The 25969-nt window shown below is 53.2% G+C and overlaps 1 pseudogene; it reads right to left on the bottom strand.

Moving 5' to 3' along the window:
* Positions 1-20852, bottom strand: part of LOC142473379 (uncharacterized) — a 122751-nt pseudogene extending 101899 nt beyond the window's left edge.
* Positions 20853-25969: the final 5117 nt, after the last annotated feature.

Genomic DNA, 25969 nt, shown 5'->3' with positions numbered 1-25969 from the left:
ATGTAACCTATGGAAGGGCGGCGGTGCGACTGCCGCGGCGCCAGTAATGTAACCTATGGAAGGGCGGCGGTGCGACTGCCGCGGGGCCAGTAATGTAACCTATGGAAGCGCGGCGGTGCGACTGCCGCGGGGCCAGTAATGTAACCTATGGAAGGGCGGCGGTGCGACTGCCGCGGGGCCAGTAATGTAACCTATGGAAGGGCGGCGGCACGACTGCCGCGGCGTCAGTAATGTAACATATGGAAGGGCGGCGGTGCGACTGCCGCGGCGCCAGTAATGTAACCTATGGAAGGGCGGCGGTGCGACTGCCGCGGCGCCAGTAATGTAACCTATGGAAGGGCGGCGGTGCGACTGCCGCGGGGCCAGTAATGTAACCTATGGAAGGGCGGCGGCACGACTGCCGCGGCGTCAGTAATGTAACATATGGAAGGGCGGCGGCGCGACTGCCGCGGGGCCAGTAATGTAACCTATGGAAGGGCGGCGGTGCGACTGCCGCGGGGCCAGTAATGTAACCTATGGAAGGGCGGCGGTGCGACTGCCGCGGGGCCAGTAATGTAACCTATGGAAGGGCGGCGGTGCGACTGCCGCGGGGCCAGTAATGTAACCTATGGAAGGGCGGCGGTGCGACTGCCGCGGCGTCAGTAATGTAACCTATGGAAGGGCGGCGGTGACTGCCGCGGCGCCAGTAATGTAACCTATGGAAGGGCGGCGGCACGACTGCCGCGGCGCCAGTAATGTAACCTATGGAAGGGCGGCGGTGCGACTGCCGCGGCGTCAGTAATGTAACCTATGGAAGGGCGGTGCGACTGCCGCGGCGCCAGTAATGTAACCTATGGAAGGGCGGCGGTGCGACTGCCGCGGCGTCAGTAATGTAACCTATGGAAGGGCAGCGGTGCGACTGCCGCGGCGCCAGTAATGAAACCTATGGAAGGGCGGCGGTGTGACTGCCGCGGCGCCAGTAATGTAACCTATGGAAGGGCGGCGGTGCGACTGCCGCGGCGTCAGTAATGTAACCTATGGAAGGGCAGCGGTGCGACTGCCGCGGCGCCAGTAATGTAACCTATGGAAGGGCGGCGGCACGACTGCCGCGGCGCCAGTAATGTAACCTATGGAAGGGCGGCGGCACGACTGCCGCGGCGCCAGTAATGTAACCTATGGAAGGGCGGCGGCACGACTGCCGCGGGGCCAGTAATGTAACCTATGGAAGGGCGGCGGCACGACTGCCGCGGGGCCAGTAATGTAACCTATGGAAGGGCGGCGGCACGACTGCCGCGGCGCCAGTAATGTAACCTATGGAAGGGCGGCGGCACGACTGCCGCGGGGCCAGTAATGTAACCTATGGAAGGGCGGCGGCGCGACTGCCGCGGGGCCAGTAATGTAACCTATGGAAGGGCGGCGGTGCGACTGCCGCGGCGCCAGTAATGTAACCTATGGAAGGGCGGCGGCGCGACTGCCGCGGCGTCAGTAATGTAACCTATGGAAGGGCGGCGGTGCGACTGCCGCGGCGCCAGTAATGTAACCTATGGAAGGGCGGCGGCACGACTGCCGCGGGGCCAGTAATGTAACCTATGGAAGGGCGGCGGTGCGACTGCCGCGGCGCCAGTAATGTAACCTATGGAAGGGCGGCGGTGCGACTGCCGCGGCGCCAGTAATGTAACCTATGGAAGGGCGGCGGTGCGACTGCCGCGGCGCCAGTAATGTAACCTATGGAAGGGCGGCGGTGTGACTGCCGCGGGGCCAGTAATGTAACCTATGGAAGGGCGGCGGTGCGACTGCCGCGGCGCCAGTAATGTAACCTATAGAAGGGCGGCGGTGCGACTGCCGCGGCGCCAGTAATGAAACCTATAGAAGGGCGGCGGCGCGACTGCCGCGGCGCCAGTAATGTAACCTATGGAAGGGCGGCGGTGCGACTGCCGCGGCGCCAGTAATGAAACCTATAGAAGGGCGGCGGCGCGACTGCCGCGGCGCCAGTAATGAAACCTATAGAAGGGCGGCGGTGCGACTGCCGCGGCGCCAGTAATGTAACCTATGGAAGGGCGGCGGTGTGACTGCCGCGGGGCCAGTAATGTAACCTATAGAAGGGCGGCGGTGCGACTGCCGCGGCGCCAGTAATGTAACCTATAGAAGGGCGGCGGTGCGACTGCCGCGGCGCCAGTAATGAAACCTATGGAAGGGCGGCGGCGCGACTGCCGCGGCGCCAGTAATGTAACCTATGGAAGGGCGGCGGCACGACTGCCGCGGGGCCAGTAATGTAACCTATGGAAGGGCGGCGGTGCGACTGCCGCGGCGCCAGTAATGTAACCTATGGAAGGGCGGCGGTGCGACTGCCGCGGCGCCAGTAATGTAACCGATGGAAGGGCGGCGGCGCGACTGCCGCGGCGCCAGTAATGAAACCTATGGAAGGGCGGCGGCGCGACTGCCGCGGCGCCAGTAATGTAACCTATGGAAGGGCGGCGGCACGACTGCCGCGGGGCCAGTAATGTAACCTATGGAAGGGCGGCGGTGCGACTGCCGCGGCGCCAGTAATGTAACCTATGGAAGGGCGGCGGTGCGACTGCCGCGGGGCCAGTAATGTAACCTATGGAAGGGCGGCGGTGCGACTGCCGCGGCGCCAGTAATGTAACCTATGGAAGGGCGGCGGTGCGACTGCCGCGGCGCCAGTAATGTAACCTATAGAAGGGCGGCGGCACGACTGCCGCGGGGCCAGTAATGTAACCTATGGAAGGGCGGCGGTGCGACTGCCGCGGGGCCAGTAATGTAACCTATAGAAGGGCGGCGGCACGACTGCCGCGGGGCCAGTAATGTAACCTATGGAAGGGCGGCGGCACGACTGCCGCGGCGCCAGTAATGTAACCTATGGAAGGGCGGCGGCACGACTGCCGCGGGGCCAGTAATGTAACCTATGGAAGGGCGGCGGTGCGACTGCCGCGGCGCCAGTAATATAACCTATGGAAGGGCGGCGGCACGACTGCCGCGGGGCCAGTAATGTAACCTATGGAAGGGCGGCGGCACGACTGCCGCGGGGCCAGTAATGTAACCTATGGAAGGGCGGCGGTGCGACTGCCGCGGGGCCAGTAATATAACCTATGGAAGGGCGGTGCGACTGCCGCGGCGCCAGTAATGTAACCTATGGAAGGGCGGCGGTGCGACTGCCGCGGCGCCAGTAATGTAACCTATGGAAGGGCGGCGGTGCGACTGCCGCGGCGCCAGTAATGTAACCTATAGAAGGGCGGCGGCACGACTGCCGCGGGGCCAGTAATGTAACCTATGGAAGGGCGGCGGTGCGACTGCCGCGGGGCCAGTAATATAACCTATGGAAGGGCGGCGGCACGACTGCCGCGGGGCCAGTAATGTAACCTATGGAAGGGCGGCGGCACGACTGCCGCGGGGCCAGTAATGTAACCTATGGAAGGGCGGCGGTGCGACTGCCGCGGCGCCAGTAATGAAACCTATGGAAGGGCGGCGGCGCGACTGCCGCGGCGCCAGTAATGTAACCTATGGAAGGGCGGCGGCACGACTGCCGCGGCGCCAGTAATGTAACCTATGGAAGGGCGGCGGTGCGACTGCCGCGGGGCCAGTAATGCAACCTATAGAAGGGCGGCGGTGTGACTGCCGCGGGGCCAGTAATGTAACCGATGGAAGGGCGGCGGCGCGACTGCCGCGGCGCCAGTAATGTAACCTATGGAAGGGCGGCGGCACGACTGCCGCGGGGCCAGTAATGTAACCTATGGAAGGGCGGCGGCGCGACTGCCGCGGCGCCAGTAATGAAACCTATGGAAGGGCGGCGGCGCGACTGCCGCGGCGCCAGTAATGTAACCTATGGAAGGGCGGCGGCACGACTGCCGCGGGGCCAGTAATGTAACCTATGGAAGGGCGGCGGTGCGACTGCCGCGGCGCCAGTAATGTAACCTATGGAAGGGCGGCGGTGCGACTGCCGCGGGGCCAGTAATGTAACCTATGGAAGGGCGGCGGTGCGACTGCCGCGGCGCCAGTAATGTAACCTATGGAAGGGCGGCGGTGCGACTGCCGCGGCGCCAGTAATGTAACCTATAGAAGGGCGGCGGCACGACTGCCGCGGGGCCAGTAATGTAACCTATGGAAGGGCGGCGGTGCGACTGCCGCGGGGCCAGTAATGTAACCTATAGAAGGGCGGCGGCACGACTGCCGCGGGGCCAGTAATGTAACCTATGGAAGGGCGGCGGCACGACTGCCGCGGGGCCAGTAATGTAACCTATGGAAGGGCGGCGGTGCGACTGCCGCGGCGCCAGTAATGTAACCTATGGAAGGGCGGCGGTGCGACTGCCGCGGCGCCAGTAATGTAACCTATAGAAGGGCGGCGGCACGACTGCCGCGGGGCCAGTAATGTAACCTATGGAAGGGCGGCGGTGCGACTGCCGCGGGGCCAGTAATATAACCTATGGAAGGGCGGCGGCACGACTGCCGCGGCGCCAGTAATGTAACCTATGGAAGGGCGGCGGCACGACTGCCGCGGGGCCAGTAATGTAACCTATGGAAGGGCGGCGGTGCGACTGCCGCGGCGCCAGTAATGAAACCTATGGAAGGGCGGCGGCGCGACTGCCGCGGCGCCAGTAATGTAACCTATGGAAGGGCGGCGGCACGACTGCCGCGGCGCCAGTAATGTAACCTATGGAAGGGCGGCGGTGCGACTGCCGCGGGGCCAGTAATGCAACCTATAGAAGGGCGGCGGTGTGACTGCCGCGGGGCCAGTAATGTAACCTATAGAAGGGCGGCGGTGTGACTGCCGCGGGGCCAGTAATGTAACCTATAGAAGGGCGGCGGTGCGACTGCCGCGGGGCCAGTAATGTAACCTATGGAAGGGCGGCGGTGTGACTGCCGCGGGGCCAGTAATGTAACCTATGGAAGGGCGGCGGTGCGACTGCCGCGGCGCCAGTAATGTAACCTATGGAAGGGCGGCGGCACGACTGCCGCGGCGCCAGTAATATAACCTATGGAAGGGCGGCGGTGCGACTGCCGCAGCGCCAGTAATGTAACCTATGGAAGGGCGGCGGTGTGACTGCCGTGGGGCCAGTAATGTAACCTATAGAAGGGCGGCGGTGCGACTGCCGCGGCGCCAGTAATGTAACCTATAGAAGGGCGGCGGTGCGACTGCCGCGGCGCCAGTAATGAAACCTATGGAAGGGCGGCGGTGCGACTGCCGCGGCGCCAGTAATGTAACCTATGGAAGGGCGGCGGTGTGACTGCCGCGGGGCCAGTAATGTAACCTATAGAAGGGCGGCGGTGCGACTGCCGCGGCGCCAGTAATGAAACCTATGGAAGGGCGGCGGCACGACTGCCGCGGGGCCAGTAATGTAACCTATGGAAGGGCGGCGGAACGACTGCCGCGGCGTCAGTAATGTAACCTATGGAAGGGCGGCGGCACGACTGCCGCGGCGTCAGTAATGTAACCTATGGAAGGGCGGCGGCACGACTGCCGCGGGGCCAGTAATGTAACCTATGGAAGGGCGGCGGTGCGACTGCCGCGGCGTCAGTAATGTAACCTATGGAAGGGCGGCGGTGCGACTGCCGCGGCGCCAGTAATGTAACCTATGGAAGGGCGGCGGTGCGACTGCCGCGGCGCCAGTAATGTAACCTATGGAAGGGCGGCGGCGCGACTGCCGCGGGGCCAGTAATGTAACCTATGGAAGCGCGGCGGTGCGACTGCCGCGGGGCCAGTAATGTAACCTATGGAAGGGCGGCGGTGCGACTGCCGCGGGGCCAGTAATGTAACCTATGGAAGGGCGGCGGCACGACTGCCGCGGGGCCAGTAATGTAACCTATGGAAGGGCGGCGGTGACTGCCGCGGCGCCAGTAATGTAACCTATGGAAGGGCGGCGGCGCGACTGCCGCGGGGCCAGTAATGTAACCTATGGAAGCGCGGCGGTGCGACTGCCGCGGCGCCAGTAATGTAACCTATGGAAGGGCGGCGGTGCGACTGCCGCGGCGTCAGTAATGTAACCTATGGAAGGGCGGCGGTGCGACTGCCGCGGCGCCAGTAATGTAACCTATGGAAGGGCGGCGGTGCGACTGCCGCGGGGCCAGTAATGTAACCTATGGAAGGGCGGCGGTGCGACTGCCGCGGCGTCAGTAATGTAACCTATGGAAGGGCGGCGGTGCGACTGCCGCGGCGCCAGTAATGTAACCTATGGAAGGGCGGCGGTGCGACTGCCGCGGCGTCAGTAATGTAACCTATGGAAGGGCGGCGGTGACTGCCGCGGCGTCAGTAATGTAACCTATGGAAGGGCGGCGGTGACTGCCGCGGGGCCAGTAATGTAACCTATGGAAGGGCGGCGGTGTGACTGCCGCGGCGTCAGTAATGTAACCTATGGAAGGGCGGCGGCGCGACTGCCGCGGGGCCAGTAATGTAACCTATGGAAGGGCGGCGGTGACTGCCGCGGCGCCAGTAATGTAACCTATGGAAGGACGGCGGCGCGACTGCCGCAGCGTCAGTAATGTAACGTATGGAAGGGCGGCGGTGCGACTGCCGCGGGGCCAGTAATGTAACCTATGGAAGGGCGGCGGTGACTGCCGCGGGGCCAGTAATGTAACCTATGGAAGCGCGGCGGTGCGACTGCCGCGGGGCCAGTAATGTAACCTATGGAAGGGCGGCGGTGCGACTGCCGCGGGGCCAGTAATGTAACCTATGGAAGGGCGGCGGTGCGACTGCCGCGGCGTCAGTAATGTAACCTATGGAAGGGCGGCGGTGACTGCCGCGACGCCAGTAATGTAACCTATGGAAGGGCGGCGGTGCGACTGCCGCGGGGCCAGTAATGTAACCTATGGAAGGGCGGCGGTGCGACTGCCGCGGGGCCAGTAATGTAACCTATGGAAGGGCGGCGGCACGACTGCCGCGGCGTCAGTAATGTAACCTATGGAAGGGCGGCGGCACGACTGCCGCGGCGCCAGTAATGTAACCTATGGAAGGGCGGCGGTGCGACTGCCGCGGGGCCAGTAATGTAACCTATGGAAGGGCGGCGGTGACTGCCGCGGGGCCAGTAATGTAACCTATGGAAGGGCGGCGGCGCGACTGCCGCGGCGTCAGTAATGTAACCTATGGAAGGGCGGCGGTGACTGCCGCGGCACCAGTAATGTAACCTATGGAAGGGCGTCGGCGCGACTGCCGCGGCGTCAGTAATGTAACCTATGGAAGGGCGTCGGCGCGACTGCCGCGGCGTCAGTAATGTAACCTATGGAAGGGCGGCGGTGCGACTGCCGCGGGGCCAGTAATGTAACCTATGGAAGGGCGGCGGTGACTGCCGCGGCACCAGTAATGTAACCTATGGAAGGGCGGCGGCGCGACTGCCGCGGCGTCAGTAATGTAACCTATGGAAGGGCGGCGGCGCGACTGCCGCGGGGCCAGTAATGTAACCTATGGAAGGGCGGCGGCGCGACTGCCGCGGGGCCAGTAATGTAACCTATGGAAGGGCGGCGGTGCGACTGCCGCGGCGTCAGTAATGTAACCTATGGAAGGGCGGCGGCACGACTGCCGCGGCGTCAGTAATGTAACCTATGGAAGGGCGGCGGCACGACTGCCGCGGCGCCAGTTATGTAACCTATGGAAGGGCGGCGGCACGACTGCCGCGGCGCCAGTAATGTAACCTATGGAAGGGCGGCGGTGCGACTGCCGCGGCGCCAGTAATGTAACCTATGGAAGGGCGCGGTGCGACTGCCGCGGCATCAATAATGAACCTATGGAAGGGCGCGGTGCGACTGCCGTGGCGCCAGTAATGTGTTACCCGGTGCTGCCCGCAGACCAGACCCGTCCCCTGAGCTGAAGGGGGAAGTGGTAATACACGCACCCGCTGCAAAGGGAGCGTGTCCGGAGTGTGGTATGAAGCGTTGCCAGGCCAGGTGTAGTAAGGTAGACAATACTTGCCGGTACCGGTTGTAGAGATAGAGTGAATGCTGCCTCGCCGAAGTCAGGGAGTGGAGAGTGGAGATAGGTCGTAGTCCAAGCCGTGTTCAAGGGGTTACCAGAGTGAGTGTTGTCCAAGGAGTGCCGAGATCGAGAGCCAGAGGGGGTAGTCGTACAAGCCGTGTCAGAACCTGTGAAAACACTGAGAGAATCCAGAAGTACTTCCATACAGAGACTATGTCGAGCAAAGACTGAGAGCAGAGAGGAGCTAGATAAAGCAGGGAGGTCCCATTAGGAACGGAGGCGGGACAGGAAGAGCTACAGGGAGACACTGCAGATTGGTGCAGGCATAACAGGCCAGGTGAGTCTTGTTGGTAACCTGAGTATGCCCGTGTAGTGTGCGGGGGCGGAGCCTGAGGTCCGGGGGACGGGAATAAGAGTGTGCAGACTGAGCGTGCTCCGTAACCCGTGTACGCGTGTGAACCGAGCCAGTGGATGGTGCAGGTGTGCATGGAGGAGGGCGTGGGCGCGCCCGGCGCTGAGCAGAGGAATCGCTGAGGGGAGTGATCCCGCGACGGCGGCAGGGGCGAGGAGCCGTGGAGGCCGGTAAGGCAGGATTGTTTTGTGTGTCCAGGGGCTCCCTGCGGAGAGGGAGTGCTCTGTGTGGGGAGCGAGGAGAACGCCGATTCCTGACAGTACCCCCCTCTTCAGGAACGGCCTCAAGACGGTCCAAGAACGGTTTCTCTGGAAACTTTTTCCTGAAGGACTTAAGAAGGGCCGGGGCATGAATGTCCTTTGAAGGTACCCAGGATCTCTCTTCAGGGCCAAAGCCCTTCCACTGCACCAAAAACTGGAGCTGACCCCTGGATAGGCGAGAATCCAAAAGAGAGTGAACCTCATATTCCTCGTTATTTTGTACAGTAATAGGATCCGGTTTACTAGTCTGATCCGGAAAGAAGTGACTGGAGATAAATGGTTTTAAGAGGGACACATGAATGACATTGGGAATCTTCATACTGGGTGGTAGTTGGAGCCGGAATACCACGGGATTGATTTGTTCACAAATAGGGAAGGGACCCAGGAACGTAGGTGCCAGTTTAGGAGATGGTACCTTGAGGTGGATATTCCTAGAGGAGAGCCATACCAAATCCCGTGGTTTGTAACTGGGCGCCGAACGACGTCGACGAGCGGCCTGTAGTTTCGATCTGCGGGAGGAGTTGAGAAGGGTAGACTGAATCCTGGACCATGCGGTTTGGAGGGAAGAAATGCGTTCATCTACGGCTGGTACTCCAGAAGGGATGTTGGGGATGGGAAGACAGGGAGGATGGAACCCATAATTTATAAAGAAGGGCGACTCCCGGGTGGACTCGTTTTTTGCAGAATTGACGGAAAAGGGGCCTATGCAGAGAGCAGCGAATTTTAAAATTGGCGAATTTATTAAAAAGTAGCTTTTTTGGAGAGTTTTATTCTCCATATGCAGAAAAGTGCGAATTCTGCTATGTTTAACATGGATGCGTGTGGCGAGTTTAAATTGGCGAGATGCGCGCTTCAGAAACGTGTAAAAACAAATTCGCGCCTTTTTTTTCCCTTTGCAATGGCCGCGAGCGGCAGCTTCTTGCCAGTTTTTTCTGGCGAGGCAAAAAGGAGACAATCGCGCCATTTTATTGGCGCGAACAGCCGCTAGATGCCGTTCGCGCCTCTCTGCATTAGGATATTTTTAAAACTGGCGAGTTTTACAAATAGAAAAGAAAAATTGGCGCGTTTTTCGTAACTCGACATTTTCTGCTGTTTTCTGCGCGATTTTCTCCAAAAAATGGCGAATTTCGAAATAGCGCTGCTCTCTGCATAGGCCCCATACTCTGCCCAAGAGAGGAGTTGAGCCCAATCATACTGGAAATCGTATATAAAACATCTCAGGTACTTCTCCAGGGATTGATTGATTCTCTCCGTTTGTCCATTGGACGGAGGATGATAGGCGGAAGAGAAAGAAGAAGAGATGCCCAATCTCTTTGTGAAAGCTCTCCAAAATTTGGATACGAACTGAGAACCTCTGTCAGAAACAATGGACGAAGGGATCCCATGAATCCGGAAAATCTGCTCCGTAAAGATATCAGCAAGGGCGGGGGAGGTGGGTAATCCTTTAAGTGGAATGAAATGGGACATCTTCGAGAACCTGTCCACGACTGTGGCGGTAGGGAGGGTTTGGCCCGGGATTAACGGGGTTACCCCCCAAGGGCCCCCCTCTAACCTCGCCAGGGAGACAAGGGGTTAACTGGGCTGAGGCCCAGAACTGTGACTTAACCCTGGCTAAATAACATGAAAATGCTTATTCCCCTGTGTAAATGATGTTGTTGCTGGATCAGGGTCTGCATAACCCACCCACTGGGACTTAAGGGGTTAATCTTATATGCAGTGCTGAATAAACAGTTACCTGAAAACTGGTAATTTGGTAACTGAGTAAGCCAGGACCCTGAGCCTTGGGGGTACAGCCTCCGGGTCACCCCCCAAGTACACACATATTAAAAATATAACTTTGTCATAAGAGGGACATATATTTTGGATAAAGTGACTTTTTGCAGTTTTTGAAATACACAGGCAGAATGCTAATGGTGTGCTAATGTACAGGCAGAATGCCTGTCTTTGTAATGCGTAAGGAACCAAATGGTGCCTCATATGAGTATTCACGTGAGTATTCACTGGAAGTGTATATCAACAGAGAGGTGTGATACATCGCCCTGATCAATAGGTAACTGACCTAATTGGTTATGCGAAAAGCAAAAGCCCACTTCAAAAGGTTTTATTGATGGGGCCAGGGGGGGGGGGGGCTACCCCCAACAGGATATCAAAAGTGAGTAACTTTATTAAATATAAGAATACTATGAGATGTCCTTGGCTGAACCGGCTAAGAATTACATAAGTGTATTGGCGGGGGGCAGCCGATCTTGGGAAGTCTAAACATTGAATATGTAACTGTTACGAAATGCCAGATATTAATATCTCTATTAATGTTCATATTACAATGTAATGATGGGTCTCTCTACGAGCGTCAGGTGTCCCAGAATGCAGTAATATATCTCACCTGACTGTGTGTATTACGGAACGGAAGTTATGCAATGATTTGCAGTAAATATGAACTTTTGGTTAAGTCTGAGGAACCCCTGGGGTGATGAGCAGGAAAGGCTAGAATTTACAAACCTGATCATCAAAGACTATTGGGCTAATTGCTTATGCTTGGCCCAACGGACAAAAGGAATTAACCAGAGGAAGTGGAACTCTTCACACTGTCCACCCTGCTTCAAAGGGTTTGTTGATGGGGGGGGGGCTACCCCAAGCTGGAAGTCCCAAAATGAGCTTCAAAAGCTTCCAAGGGACATTTGGTAGCCGTCTCGGCACCTAAGGTTACAGATAGAGGGACAAACGGTTTATAAACTGCTGTCCACCCATATATCCTTTGTCTTCGTTTGCTGAATGATTTCCTGATTGCTGGATGAAACTGCCAGTTCAGATGGGACTGTTTTCATTATTTTCATCTTTTACGTAAGTGTCTATATTTTGCCTGTTATTGTATAATCTGTTGTGTTCACCTTTATCAAGGAATAAATCACTTTATTATATCTTAAGTCTCGTCCCAGTTCAAACCCAGGTATATATATATTTATATATAGTTTTGGTGTACAATTACAGCCTGTCGCAAGCTCTCGTGACAGGCTTGTAATTAACTGGTGGCAGCGGTGGGATTGAACTGGACCTGGATTACAGTATTCTGCGGGGTACTGTGATCCAGTGGGAGCTTGATGGTAATTGCAAGTTCCTGGGACTAAAGATATTGAACACACAGTGTACAACATATAACACAAGATATGGCACCTCCTCACTGTTCCCCTACTTGTGAGAAGCATTGCCTCCAGAACCAAAGTGCCGGCCATCCGTCTGACTGGAGCCGGGCACTGAGACCAGAGGAGTGCATCAAGTCGGCGCGGGGAGCAGCAGCCAGCAAGGCTGAGAGAGAGACAGCAATCGGTGAGCATGAAACCCGGCAGGCTGAGCAAAGATCCACAGCTGCAGCTGCTGTAACCATCACACCGCCCGGAGAGCAGGGAAGGGACCCAGCTCCGGGACGGCAGAGACTTGGGGAGGGAGCGGGTGGTCTTGGAAACCACGGCAGTCTTGCACCAGGAGAGGTATTGGCCGCTGCGGCGGCCAGTCCATTTTTCCCAGAATTGCTGGCCCTGATGTTTGCGCAGGGAGAGATGTCCCCAGCAGAGCGGCTCGAGCAGCTGAAGCTGGCGATGATCCGACCCACTTATCCCCTCCCAGAGCCCGGCGCTCAAGCCTCTCCGCTCTGGACTCCGTTGCCCCTTGCTGGGGTTAGTCCACCGGCGGCGGAGAAGCTCTGGAATGAGCCCGGCGCTCAGGCAACTCCGCTCTGGACTCCGTTGCCCCTTGCTGGGGTTAGTCCACCGGTGGCGGAGAAGCACCGGCAGTCGCTGCGGCACTGCCAACCAATGGGCCACAATAATGCCCAGTGCCCTGACCGTGCGCGGTCAGGCGAAGAAGCCCCTCAGGGCCAACGCTCACGAGCTGCGGAAAAGATGACCCAGTTAGCGGCATCCTCTGATGGCTCCCGCCCAGCCGGGGCGACAACCCTCCTCGGGACGTCCCCTGGAGAACCTGGACGGGCTGCATCAGCAACAGTGGCGGAGAGCAGCGGCCATCCACCTGATCCCGGCGGAGAACCAGCAGCGGCGGCAGAGAAGACGCCGCCACTCCGGCATCCTGCCGGCGGCAGTTTTATTCGGGGGGAGGGACAGGGGTTGCGGGAGGGGGTTATTTTACCAAGTTTGCATGGAGCTGAGTTCCTCCACAAAGACCTGGGACCCTTGTCCTGCACCGTTTTACCTGTACCCAACCCGGGCGCTGTTGCGACAGCGGCCCGGCGCTGCCCAGCCCAGATGGGGCCGGCGGCGGCCGCTCCAGTCCCCCCGCAATTGGGACCAACGAAGGCGGCGGTCTCTGCGGGGACCAGCAAGGTAAGCCAGACCAAGTCGCAGACTGACCCTGACTTATTTTTCCCTATGATTGTACCCTGTTTCACTATAGGGGTGACCGGGGGGTGGCAGGAGATAGGGGTTCCAGGGGAGGGGAAGGAAGGGCAGCTTGTAGGGCAGTCAGAATTCCCCATTACCCTGGCGGAGCAGCAAGGGGACTCTCAGTTAAGAGCCCCACTGTTGCAGCCTTGCTATGGGCCGGAGGTATCAGGGGTTGTGGCAAAGTTAGACCACCCCCAGATTACCTGCCAGCCAAGAGCTAAGGTGGGTGCATCTGCACCAGCAACCCTGATCTCATCCCCGGTAATGGGGAGACAGTGTCAGGGAGATGGCCTCACTCAGGTGTCCCTAGGATCCAGGTTAGGATTAGCTAGGGAGAAGCGGAGTGAGGGGAGGCTGCAGGTAGGTAGCCAGCATCAGTTCTCAGGGGTGGTGAAGGAAGGGCAGCTTGTAGGGCCGCCAGGCTTCCCCATTACCTGGGCGGAGCAGCAAGGGGACTCTCAGTTAAGAGCCCCACTGTTGCAGCCTTGCTATGGGCTGGAGGTACCAGGGGTTGTGGCACAGTTAGACCACCCCCAGATTACCTGCCAGCCAGGAGCTAAGGTGGGTGCATCTGCACCAGCAACCCTGAGCTCACCTCCGGTAATGGGGGCACAGCTTCAGGGAGAGGGGCTAGCCCCGTTAGCACCCAGCTCTAGGGTAGGATTGCCTGGGAGAGGGTTGGGTGGGCCAGTGGGAACCGGGGAGGGAAGGCAGCGAGTGAGCCAGCCAGTTTTCCCCGTTACCCTGGCAAAGCCTCAGGGGGTGTCTCAGATCAGCAACCCCCTGTTGCAGCCTTGCTATGGGCTGGAGGTACCAGGGGTTGTGGCACAGTTAGACCACCCCCAGATTACCTGCCAGCCAAGAGCTAAGGCGGTTGCATCTGGAGAGATGCCCCTGGGCTCATCCCCGGTAATGGGGAGACAGTGTCAGGGAGAGGGTCTCACTTAGGTGTCCCTAGGGTCCAGGCTAGGATTAGCTAGGGAGAAGCGGAGTGAGGGGAGGCTGCAGGTAGGTAGCCAGCAGCAGATCTCAGTGAGAGAAGGAGGGCTAGTGGTAGCCAGGGAGGGAAAGCATCAGGTAGTGACGCTAGAGTTTCCCGTTACCCTGGCAGAGCCCCAGGGGGTTTCTCAGATCAGCAACCCCCTGTTGCAGCCTAGCTATGGGCTGGCGGTATCCGGGGCAGTGGCAGGCTTGTGCCACCCCAGGGATACCTGCCAGCCAAGCGCTAAGGCGGTTGCATCTGGAGAGGTGCCCCTGAGCTCATCCCTGGTAAGGGGGAGACAAGTTCAGGGAGGTAGGTGCACTCAGGTAGTTCCAGGGTCTAGGGTAGGATTGCCCAGGGAGGAGAGGAGTGCAGGTGGGCTGCAGGGAGGTAAGCAGCAGGCTGAGGTGCTGGGCCTAGGGGAGGCTAGGCAGGGAGGCACCGTGGAGCAGGGGGAAATAGGAGGTCAGTGGGGTGTCAGGCAGCTGGCAGAAGCTAGGGATGGGCTAGGTAGGCAGAAAGTCCCTTGCTATGACAGGCCAGGAGTGACCCCCCTGACAGATTCCCCCGGGTCCCCAAAGGAAGGGCTGTGGGTAGATAGGCAGCCAGGGAGGAGAGTCAGGAGTATGGCGGAGCAGCTACAGGGTGACACAGAGCCAGGGCAGGTAGGGTCCCTACAGAATAGTGACATAACCCTGTCCCAGACTTGGTTGACAGGGAAGCGACGGTCTGTGCTGGATAGCTGGTCTCCTGCAGATGCAGAGACATGCCAGTCTCTGGGCAGTGTGCAGCCTGGACTGCACAGGAGCCCCTTTCACCATGGACTTGGTTCCCAAGGCACTGGGTGGGGGGCAGAGGGAGGCCAAGGAGAATGCCCGGCGTTGCAGGATCTGGACTTTACCATCCACTGTGTACTGGTCAATGCCGGAGGACAATTTTGCCAGGCCAATCCCTCAGGACGTATTGAGTGCGTCAAGAGCGCCAGTGGTATCCCAGGGCCATGGGGAGGCCGCTGGGGTACCAGGGGCCCTTGAGCAGGGGAGGTGTGGCGGTAGGGAGGGTTTGGCCCGGGATTAACGGGGTTACCCCCCAAGGGCCCCCCTCTAACCTCGCCAGGGAGACAAGGGGTTAACTGGGCTGAGGCCCAGAACTGTGACTTAACCCTTGCTAAATAACATGAAAATGCTTATTCCCCTGTGTAAATGATGTTGTTGCTGGATCAGGGTCTGCATAACCCACCCACTGGGACTTAAGGGGTTAATCTTATATGCAGTGCTGAATAAACAGTTACCTGAAAACTGGTAATTTGGTAACTGAGTAAGCCAGGACCCTGAGCCTTGGGGTACAGCCTCCGGGTCACCCCCCAAGTACACACATATTAAAAATATAACTTTGTCATAAGAGGGACATATATTTTGGATAAAGTGACTTTTTGCAGTTTTTGAAATACACAGGCAGAATGCTAATGGTGTGCTAATGTACAGGCAGAATGCCTGTCTTTGTAATGCGTAAGGAACCAAATGGTGCCTCATATGAGTATTCACGTGAGTATTCACTGGAAGTGTATATCAACAGAGAGGTGTGATACATCGCCCTGATCAATAGGTAACTGACCTAATTGGTTATGCGAAAAGCAAAAGCCCACTTCAAAAGGTTTTATTGATGGGGCCAGGGGGGGGGGGGGCTACCCCCAACAGGATATCAAAAGTGAGTAACTTTATTAAATATAAGAATACTATGAGATGTCCTTGGCTGAACCGGCTAAGAATTACATAAGTGTATTGGCGGGGGGCAGCCGATCTTGGGAAGTCTAAACATTGAATATGTAACTGTTACGAAATGCCAGATATTAATATCTCTATTAATGTTCATATTACAATGTAATGATGGGTCTCTCTACGAGCGTCAGGTGTCCCAGAATGCAGTAATATATCTCACCTGACTGTGTGTATTACGGAACGGAAGTTATGCAATGATTTGCAGTAAATATGAACTTTTGGTTAAGTCTGAGGAACCCCTGGGGTGATGAGCAGGAAAGGCTAGAATTTACAAACCTGATCATCAAAGACTATTGGGCTAATTGCTTATGCTTGGCCCAACGGACAAAAGGAATTAACCAGAGGAAGTGGAACTCTTCACACTGTCCACCCTGCTTCAAAGGGTTTGTTGATGGGGGGGCTACCCCAAGCTGGAAGTCCCAAAATGAGCTTCAAAAGCTTCCAAGGGACATTTGGTAGCCGTCTCGGCACCTAAGGTTACAGATAGAGGGACAAACGGTTTATAAACTGCTGTCCACCCATATATCCTTTGTCTTCGTTTGCTGAATGATTTCCTGATTGCTGGATGAAACTGCCAGTTCAGATGGGACTGTTTTCATTATTTTCATCTTTTACGTAAGTGTCTATATTTTGCCTGTTATTGTATAATCTGTTGTGTTCACCTTTATCAAGGAATAAATCACTTTATTATATCTTAAGTCTCGTCCCAGTTCAAACCCAGGTATATATATATTTATATATAGTTTTGGTGTACAATTACAGCCTGTCGCAAGCTCTCGTGACAACGACCACCAAGATAGTGTTCATTCCTCTGGACCTGGGCAACTCCACGATGAAGTCCATAGAAATGTGGGACCAGGGGCGGTCGGGAACTGGAAGGGGTAACAGAAAACCCTGAGGCTTTTGACGGTGAGTCTTGCTTTGAGCGCACGTGGGGCATGCGTGGGTAAACTCCAGAATATCTTGAGACATCCTTGGCCAGGCAAAAAGAGGGGGAAGGGGAACACAAAATGAATGAGTCCCCTAAAGAATTCACTAACTGCACACCTACATATTATAAAATCTAACTTTTAATAAATGTACTTAAAACATATATTACCAAACGTAATGTACTAAGTGTTTTTTAAAAAATTAATTAAATATTCAATAACGTGCAACCCTGTCAGATGAATGTATGATTGTACAAACCCAAATGTAATATTCCTGGGTTTGACAGGACAGTGGATGCTGAAAGTCAGGGTGTTAACCCCTCTGGAGTATATATGCAGACTGTAGGTAACCGTATCCTACTCAGTGAGCCTTTAACTGGTCACAGACTCAGCAATCCTGCAATGATATATATAGCAGCGAACACCTATGTGTTAAGTGCATATGCTTGAGAAGTGACGCTGATACAAACACAATCAATCCACAATACCCTCAGTATAGTTAGGCTGGAACTCGCAGTGCCATTGACATAGAGTTTCTCAGCAAAGAGGCTCAGATTGTGTATATATCATGTAATGTGTATAGCAGGAAAGCAGACTCACTGCCTGTTGTTATATTTATCAAGCTAATGCCGTCTGCATAGATAAAACCAGGAGACTTAAGGCACTACATTAAAACAGCTCCAAGTAGGAGTTCACAGTTTGCACCCACATTTACAATTACCATTATTATTATTATTTACCTTCTCACTTTACTCAATTAGTGTGGCCCTGTGATCACTCCCTAACCCTCCCTTTGTTTTCTAAGGACATCCTTGGCCACCAGAAATTCCGACGAATGAGATCAGTAGTCTTCTTAAAACCTGGCTGACCTGCAGATTTAGAGGAGTGACCCCAAGACAGGACCTCTGGAACAAATTTGGATGGTACAAAGAGTTTGTTGTCGAGAACGACCAAGTCCTTGGGAATGCGTCTCTGGGAGTGCAAAATCTTGTCAAGATTCTTGAAAGTAGACGTGGCGAGAATCCTCTCATGCGGAAGGATAGTCTCCAACGATTCCTCTGGCCTCTCTTCAGAAGAATGTATTCGGGAGAGTGCGTCTGCCTTTACGTTCTTTGTCCCGGGGATATAGGAAAGGTGAAAATCGAATTAAGGAAAAAAAAGAGACCAACGAGCCTGTCGTGGACCAAGGCGTCGAGCGTTCTCTATGTAAAGAAGGTTCTTGTGGTCCGTGAGAATAGTAAACGGCTCTTTCGACCCCTCCAGCAGGTGTCTCCACTCTTGAAGAGCCATCTTCACGGCCAGAAGTTCCCTGTTACCCACGTCATAGTTCCTCTCGGCAGACGAGAATTTCTTGGAAAAATATGCACAGGGATGTAACTTATCTTGAGGCGTGGGTATCTGAGAAAGAACGGCACCAGCACCGCAATCAGAAGCGTCGACCTCCAGGACGAAGGGAAGTTCGATGTTGGGATGACGGAGAATAGATGCGGATATAAAGGCGTCCTTGAGTGTCTCGAAGGCGGAGATGGCCTCGGATGACCAAGCAGAAGGATCAGCTCCTTTTTTGGTGAGCGCAGTGAGGGGTGCCACAATGGTGGAAAAACTCCGTATAAACTTACGATAGTAATTAGCGAACCCTAAAAAACGTTGTATGGCCTTGAGAGAGTTGGGTCTTGGCCAATCAGTGACCAGCAAGAAGAGAGATGTTGATGTGAAGCACAGCCACGAATTCCAACTCAGCATGAGACCGGAAAGAATAATACAGATGAACCCTCCAATCTTGCAACAGGTCAGGTTTATTGCAGGGTGGTGCAGCAAAAATAGGACTACACGAACGCACCAAGCAGGGCAAAATCAATAATACATGATAAACGGAGTTGACACCGGGATGACGAGTGATGGGTTTAAAGGACTGTAATGTCGGTAACGGGTAGAGCGAGAGAGGGCTATACTGATAGGGAACATGAGGTACTTACTCAGTCCCTAGCCCTGGCCAGAGCTTGCCCGGTGTAGAGTCCACGCGACTCACTGGAGATCACCGCTCTGCTCTCCCTCCTTCCAGCTCCAGTCCTGACGCTGCAACTTCACAGAAGCGTCTCCCTCTGCATCAGCGGCTGCATCCGCTTCCGGTGGTGAGCGCTGATCCTCACACGTGACAGCAGAGAAGGGGAAGGATCGGTGGTGAGCGCTGATCCTCGCACGTGACAGCAGAGAAGGGGAAGGATCGGTGGTGAGCGCTGATCCTCGCACGTGACAGCAGAGAAGGGGAAGGATCGGTGGTGAGCGCTGATCCTCGCACGTGACAGCAGAGAAGGGGAAGGATCGGTGGTGAGCGCTGATCCTCGCACGTGACAGCAGAGAAGGGGAAGGATCGGTGGTGAGCGCTGATCCTCGCACGTGACAGCAGAGAAGGGGAAGGATCGGTGTGAGCGCTGATCCTCGCACGTGACAGCAGAGAAGGGGAAGGATCGGTGGTGAGCGCTGATCCTCGCACGTGACAGCAGAGAAGGGGAAGGATCGGTGGTGAGCGCTGATCCTCGCACGTGACAGCAGAGAAGGGGAAGGATCGGTGGTGAGCGCTGATCCTCGCACGTGACAGCAGAGAAGGGGAAGGATCGGTGGTGAGCGCTGATCCTCACACGTGACAGCAGAGAAGGGGAAGGATCGGTGGTCCATCCGCTCCAAAGAAAAAAGGTAAGAACTCACCAGCGTGGAAATTAAAAATGTTACTTTATTGGGCTACATAAAAAACAAAAAACAAACAGCACAAACAGACTCTCCCACGCGTTTCACGCCTGCTATGGCGCTTTTTCAAGGAGTGCAGAGAAAGGGGAGGCCCTGGGTATTTAACGCACACCCCGTCATGCAAAACAGCTGGAAATGATTAACTAATTAATTCTGTTTTGCAGAAAGAAGAGAGAAGACCAGAGAAAGAAAAAAAGAAAAAAAGGAAGAAAAGAAGAAGAGTGACAATAGAGATATAGGATAATCAATTATGAAGAACCAACAACATAATGTGAATAAAGTTAATAAAAAATAATAAATAATAAATACATAAACAATGTGGGACAAATATATTTCATTTAACCTAATCCTAATCAAATGATAAAACATCCTACCCAGCCTCATACAGATTAAGCGGCCATATGCAAAATGCCTATCTAGAGGAAGGAGTGCAGAGTTAACCCATTCATGTATGGATACATACAAAGCTGCAAAGGGTACTTTGATGCACATATTTAAAGGGAAGGTTATACATTAGGAAAGGTAATCAATGTCACTGACACATCCAATAAAAATAAAAGAATATGAGAAAAAAAGAAGAAAGACAAAAATAAAGATATAAAAATAAAAATATAACAACCTGGCTAAAGATGTATATTAAAGATATATATTTAAAGATAACAATTGGAGTCTATATAAACGCACCTTAGGGGGAGACTAATAATGAAAGGGATGAGAAAGTTGTACTAGTAAATCAACTTTAATTCAGGTATAGTCTAATAATATAGACCAATAATACTGTAGTACAGTGTTAGAGAAAACTCTTCAAATCCCAGTCAATATTTAACCCATTGGGCACTAAAGTTTTGAGTGTAAATATCCAATATGCTTCCCGTCTATGAAGCAAATTGGTTCTATCTCCACCTCTATAATGCTGTTTAACAGACTCCAATGCAAGACACTTGAAGTTCAACAAACTTCCTTTTTGACATGTGTCAAAGTGTTTGGAAACTGGGTGCAACTGATCTCTTTTGGTGATTAGTCTCATATGCTCAAGTATGCGTTGCTTAAGTGGTCTCGTGGTTAGTCCCACATATCGTTTATTACAACCAGACATGAGCATGTAGACAACATGATCCGTGTTACATGTAATGCGTGACAATATTTTAAACGCCCTTGTATCATCAGAACCTGAAAACGTTTTGGTCTTTAGAAGATATTTACACATTTTACAATGGTGACAGGGATAGCAACCAGTGAGATTAGGAAAAATTCCTTAGGTTTAGAGATTAGTCTGGGAACAATTGGAGAAATTAGATTACCCGTAGTTTGAGATCTTTGGAAGACCACACGAGGATCGTGGATCACCATGTCTTTGAGAAGGGGGTCAGTGGCCAGTATGTGCCAATATTGTTTGATAATCCTTTTAATGTCATAAGATTGGTTGCTAAACCTGGGGATGAAAAATGGTGGCATATTGTTATTTTCAATGTTACGAGGTTTACTCTTTTTTAGTTTAGTAGGTGAAACAGCACCCCGCACTTGGATAAGAGTCTCTCTTGGCTCCAGTTTGGCACTTTGATAGGCCTCTTGGAGAATAAAGGTATCATAGCCCCTCGCCTCAAATCTCTATATCATCTCAAGTGATCTAATTTCGAAGTCATCAATGCTCAAACAATTCCTACGAAGGCGTAAAAATTGGCCCCGAGGTATGCCTTTGAACAGATTCTTATCATGGGAGCTTTTGGCATGTAGTAGAGTGTTGCGAGCATTGGGCTTCCTGTAGATATCTGTATGTACTCTCATATCTAAATCAACATAAAGACAGAGATCAAGGTAGGAAATGTGCTGGTGATGGTGCTGGGCTGTGAATGAAAGATTAAAAGGATTATTATTAAGGTGTAAAACAAATGCATGCAATTGAGTGATGGTGCCTTTCCAAATTATAATCAAGTCATCAATGTAGCGGTGGTAAGTAACTATAAGATGTCTGAAGGGGTTTTCATCTCCAAACACGTAGCACTGTTCCCACCAACCCATGAATAGGTTGGCATAAGAGGGGGCAAAGCATGTTCCCATTGCTGTGCCACGCGTTTGGAGATAAAAACTCCCCGCAAACATGAAATAGTTATGTGTGAGAAGAAAAGTAATACTATCTAACTGTCAGGATTGCCTAGACCTCCTGCCTAGCCATAGCTTCCTTGTCCACTGGGTGTGCTGCTGTCTTCTGTTGGCTCTGGGTTCCTCTGTCTGTCTGTCTTCTTGTTGCTCCTGTCTCTGTCCTTTATAGCTTGCTTCCTGTCTGTTGCTTTTGCCTTTGCTTGCTAGTCAGACTCCTACAGTATGCTCATGCCTGTCTTTGATCCTGACCTGTTTCCTGTACCTGTACCTGTATTGTAGTCTGCTCACAGTAAAGGTCCTTGCAAGTAATCTGGCTTGTCCCTGGTTATTCCTGCTCCCCGGTCTCAGTCCCTGCTCCCTGTTCTTAGTCCCTGTCCTGCCCCGCCTGTCCTGTTCCAGTCTCCTCGTTGCCGACCTCTGCTTGTACCTGACTTCGCTACCTGCCGCCTGCCTCGGACCCCTGCTTGTTATCTGACGTAGCTACCTGCCGCCTGCCTCGGACCCCTGCTTGTGACCCCTACTACGCTCGTGCTGTTCCGGCCACCGAGATCCTACCCGCCACAGGAGTCTCCCGTGACAGAAAGCAAAGGCCACTTCTGGATCTCGCTGGAACAGATTCTTCTTCTGCCTGCACCCTTTCCTGCCTGCTGCAGCAGACCACATCCGCATGGTTGAAGATAAGTGCTTTCGTTTCTTTTTTGGAGATCCAAGTTGGGATTTTGAAAGGTTTTTTTTTTGTTGCTGCTAAGTGTTCTGCAAGAATTATTTCGTTCATAACGAAAAAACATTTTTTCTGAGACTAGAACTGTTGCTACCGACTATTGCAGCTTTCTTTGAGATGTTTATTTTTTGCAAAGGTTTCTGCAGGGTTTTTTGTGCCACTTTCTCCCTGAGAAGAATTCCCTTTTACAAAAAAAAAAAAAAAAATAAACCCTCCCTGCAGTGCCTGTTTTTGCCGTTTTCGGACTTTCATTGCCTGGACAGGAATTGTCTCTGCATTGTGGGTGGGCCACTGCAGATTTTCAGACTCACATTTCTATTTAGGACGGTTACCTTGATTTACTGCTGTTCACAGGGTCTTCATTTCAAAAGACAAAAGTGCTCCCATTATTTTGTTGCTGCATGCTTTGATTTTCTTGCATCTATAGTTTTTCATATGATTGGTTCTAAGGTTTCAGGTTTACCTGCAAGTTCCCCTAAAGTTTGTTTCTCTGCAACATATGATATCCCTACGCCTGATATCAAAGGTTTCAGATTTGACTGCAGGGTTCTCTGTCTGATATTCCTATGTCAAAAGTTTCAGATCTAACTACAAGTTTTCTCTGGATTAGTTTCCTGCTGTCTATGATATTTCTATGCCTGATATCAAAAGTTTCAGATTCAACTGCAGGTTTTCTTTGTCTATATGATATCCCTACGCCTGGCGCATAAAGATTTAGATGTAACTGCAGGTTTTCTTTGTCTATATGATATCCCTACGCCTGATGCATAAAGATTTAGATGTAACTGCAGGTTTTCTTTGTCTATATGATATCCCTACGCCTGATGCATAAAGATTTAGATGTAACTGCAGGTTTTCTTTGTCTATATGATATCCCTACGCCTGATGCATAAAGATTTAGATGTAACTGCAGGTTTTCTTTGTCTATATGATATCCCTACGCCTGATGCATAAAGATTTAGATGTAACTGCAGGTTTTCTTTGTCTATATGATATCCCTACGCCTTATGCCTAAAAGATTCAGATATAACTGCAGGTTTCTCTGTCTATGTTTTTTCCTTGCATTTATAATCTCTGTGACTGATGTTAAAGTCTCAAAGGGTCAGCTCTCCTATCTTGTGTCTCTCTGTGTCTAATATTCCTGTTGTTCATTCTAATGCTTCTGCTTTAAAAACACATTTCCTCTTTACTGGTGTCTTAGGAAGTGTGGTTTAATTATGGCTCCCACTCAAACAGTCTTGAGCAGTAAATGTGAACACAGTACCACTGATTCTTCAGAACTTCTCAAAGCAAGGAAGAAGAAGAAAAAGAAGGGAGGCATTACTGTGGAAGTTGCAGAAGAAATTAAGACTGAAAATTTAACCTCAGAGTCTGCATTTGATGAAAGAGATATGCTGCAGCTTAAGGCAACTCACAGACGTAGCCCAAGAATAGTGGAAGAGAAGAAAGATGCTCCTACTCAGACGCTTCCAGCTGCACAGAAAGCGATTGATTGTCTTTATGAACGTTTAGATAAGGAGCAAGAGGCCAAGACTGCACTACAAAGCTGTCTATCTTCAGCAATTGCTAAGTATGTTCTCCAGGAGAAAGAAAGAGAGCAGTTGGAGAGGGACAGGGTAATCCTGTCAAGTAAGCTGGAGAAGGCCTATGCTGATAATGCGCAGTACCAGAGTTTCATGGCTCAAGTTGGCGCAAAACTGGAAGCCTCTGAGGAGAAGAATTGCCACTTCAACACAGAACTACGTTCTTTGAGAGAGATCTTCGAAGGGTTAAATAGCAGTTTTGAAATGGTAACCCAGGAGTGCAAGAATCTCTATGTCCAAGTCAGTGAAGGAGATAAGAAGCTCCATGAATTAGGAGAGGAGAAGAAACAGTTGGCCCAGGAAAAGTTAGACGTGCAGACAGCACTGCAGAATGCAGAGAGAGTGCTGCAAGAAGAACGGGTCTCCCTGGAGCGGCGCACACAAGCAGAAAATATGCTGCAGAGTCAGCTGCGAGAACTGCGTACACATCTGCAGGACACCAAAGAGAAATGGGTAAATGCTGAAGAAAAGCAGCGAGTTCTGCAGGAAGAAAGTTTCCAGACTGCCTACAAAATAAGTATGATGCAAGATTATTTGAGTACCCAGTGTGTCCCCAAAGAACAGCATGAGGAGCTGAAGGCCACACTGAGCATAACCAGAGCCTCGCTGGAGGAAGAGCTAAAGCTAGCAGCTGAACACACATCTCAGCAGCTCACAGCGCTGCAGGCGCTGATCGCTGAGCTCAAGACACAGCTTGCCAAAAAGGAGGAGAGAGAGAAGGTTTCCGTCTGTCAAGTGGCTGGCCTGACACAGCGCTATGAGGTCAAAATGGCCGATGCCTGCAAATTATTGGACCACACAGCCCGTGATAAGGTCCGGCTGCAGCTGGAGCTGGACAATGCCCGGAAGGAGTACCGGCAGCTGCAGATCAGAAATGAAGAAGATGAAACATATTTAAGCTTTACCCTGAGTCAGCTGGGAGATATGGAGTCGCGACTCAACTCCAAAGAAGCCGAACTGACAACTGCATTGAGTGGGAAAAGAAGTGCAGAAGGACAGCTTCAAGAGCTGAAAAATCAAATTGCTGGTCTTAATGAGACTTTAGGTGATACCACAAAACGGCAGTCACAAAAGGAGACCATGGAGCGTGAATTCTATGTTCCCACTTACACATGTGAAAAGTCTGCACCCGTCATTGATGCCCACATTCCTGATGTCCATGCCTCTGCAATGGAGTTGAACGTATCCATTGGGAAGTTCCAGATTCCAAAACTAAAAGAGATATATTGGTCACAAAAAGAGACCACGGAAAGTGAATATGTCCCCTCTGCCGCATGTGAAGAGCCTGATGTATCTGTGTCCGATGCCCCTGCTATGACGTTAGACGGATCCCTGGTGAAGTTCCTTGCTATGCCTAATATTCTTGATGCTGATGCCAACGCTCTTGCGATAAGGATAAATGTACCTCTCACAGATTTCCCATCAGCACTTGACGTACACATTAAGTTGGCCTTCCATCAAGATGTCCCTGAAGAGCCTGGAAGGTTGTCCGGAGTTGTTGCTGATCCCTATGTTCCTGCAAAACTTGGAGTGTTGTCCGAAGGCCATCGTGAGTCGGCCTTCCATCAGGGACACCTTGCTAAACCAGGAGGGTTGTCAGGAGGATCTACTGGCTTCTCTGCCCCTGCTTTTGGGTTGAACGCACCCATTTGGAGGTTCCTTGCTGCACCAAATGTACCTGTGGAGTACCCTCTGCCCACTGACAAGCCACCAGAGGTGGGTCACCTTGAGTCGCCATTTCATCAAGGCCTCCGGGAAGAGCCTGGAGGATCGTCCGGAGAACGCTCTTGAGAGGGGGGAGTAATGTCAGGATTGCCTAGACCTCCTGCCTAGCCATAGCTTCCTTGTCCACTGGGTGTGCTGCTGTCTTCTGTTGGCTCTGGGTTCCTCTGTCTGTCTGTCTTCTTGTTGCTCCTGTCTCTGTCCTTTATAGCTTGCTTCCTGTCTGTTGCTTTTGCCTTTGCTTGCTAGTCAGACTCCTACAGTATGCTCATGCCTGTCTTTGATCCTGACCTGTTTCCTGTACCTGTACCTGTATTGTAGTCTGCTCACAGTAAAGGTCCTTGCTAGTAATCTGGCTTGTCCCTGGTTATTCCTTCTCCCCGGTCTCAGTCCCTGCTCCCTGTTCTTAGTCCCTGTCCTGCCCCGCCTGTCCTGTTCCAGTCTCC

The sequence above is a fragment of the Ascaphus truei genome, assembly GCF_040206685.1.
Source record: "Ascaphus truei isolate aAscTru1 chromosome 8 unlocalized genomic scaffold, aAscTru1.hap1 SUPER_8_unloc_1, whole genome shotgun sequence".
Lineage (NCBI taxonomy): Eukaryota > Metazoa > Chordata > Amphibia > Anura > Ascaphidae > Ascaphus > Ascaphus truei.
Note: the sequence above shows the minus strand (reverse complement) of the source record. Positions and strands in the feature narration are given on the sequence as shown.